At 40.0% G+C, this 1,247-nt stretch overlaps 1 pseudogene; it reads right to left on the bottom strand.

The window, feature by feature from the left end:
• Positions 1–409: 409 nt before the first annotated feature.
• Positions 410–509, bottom strand: LOC113292105 (annotated as a pseudogene).
• Positions 510–1,247: the final 738 nt, after the last annotated feature.

Below are 1,247 nucleotides of genomic sequence, written 5' to 3'. Positions count from 1 at the left end.
TCTTTGACTGAGGAGAGAATCCATGTTGCTCCGATAGCGCCAGAAATGGCAACTTTGAAAGCTTTGTTGAATCCAACTAGGACTACCCGTCCTTCGTGTATTAAGTTAGCTGAAACGGAGGCACCCTATGAACTGAAACCTGGGACCTTACAGATGCTCCCAATCTTTTTAGGGAAAGAAAATGAAAACCCTTATTACCATGTTAGGGATTTTGAGGAAATTTGTAGTACTCTAAGAATTAGAGGCTTAGATGATGATGCTTTGAAACTTAGGTTATTCCCATTTTCCCTGAAAGATAAGGCCAAGTCGTGGCTGTATAGTTTGGACTCCGAGTCAATTGAGACATATGAACAACTTACATCTGCCTTTTTCAATAAGTTTTTCCCTAGGCACAAAACATCGTCTATTAGGACGCAAATATGCACATTTTCACAACAAGAGGGAGAATCTTTATATAGGTATTTGGAAAGGTTCAATGATTTATTATCCCAGTGTCCTCATCATGGTTTAGAAAAGGTTAGGCTAGTTCAGATCCTTTATGAGGGTTTAGATTATTCCACAACGACCATGGTTGAGTCTCTATGCACTGGTGGATTTGAAAACCAAACTGTTGATGCGGCGATGGAATTTTTTAATGAAATCGCCGAAAAAACCCAGCAATGGGAAAATAGTAGGGCACCCCAGAAAACAATTCTTTTAAGTAGAGGAAACGTTAATAGGGTAGAAGGAGGCTATGAATCAGATGCCAAAATTGCTGCTATAGCAAAAAGGTTAGAAGCCTTAGAAGTGGGCCAGACTAGTGGTAGAGTGGAGCCTTTTTGGGAAGGCCAGAATATTGAAGAGCAGGCCAATGCTCTTTATAATAACACTAGATTTGATAACCGTCAAAAGATTGACCCATATTCAGAAACCTATAATCCTGGTTGGAGAAACCATCCGAACCTTTCGTGGTCTAAGGGCCAAAGTCAAGGTCAGTTTAGTAATTCTAATGCTCCCCCAGGTTTTGGCTATACTAAGAATCCTTCAGGACTAGCTCAGTTTCAGAATCAGTCAGATAAGAAAATCCTAAGTTTAGAGGAATCTCTCGCCTTGTTAACTCAGCAAACTGCAAAATTCCAGTTATCCGTAGAACAGAGTCTACAAGCTAGTAACAGGATAGGACAAGAAAATAGTCAGGCTATTTCCGAGTTAAAAACCCAGGTTGGTCTGATAAGTGATTCTTTGAGAGAAAAAGGTAAGTTTCCTAG

The sequence above is a fragment of the Papaver somniferum genome, chromosome 6 (genome assembly GCF_003573695.1).
Source record: "Papaver somniferum cultivar HN1 chromosome 6, ASM357369v1, whole genome shotgun sequence".
NCBI lineage: Eukaryota > Viridiplantae > Streptophyta > Magnoliopsida > Ranunculales > Papaveraceae > Papaver > Papaver somniferum.
Note: the sequence above shows the minus strand (reverse complement) of the source record. Positions and strands in the feature narration are given on the sequence as shown.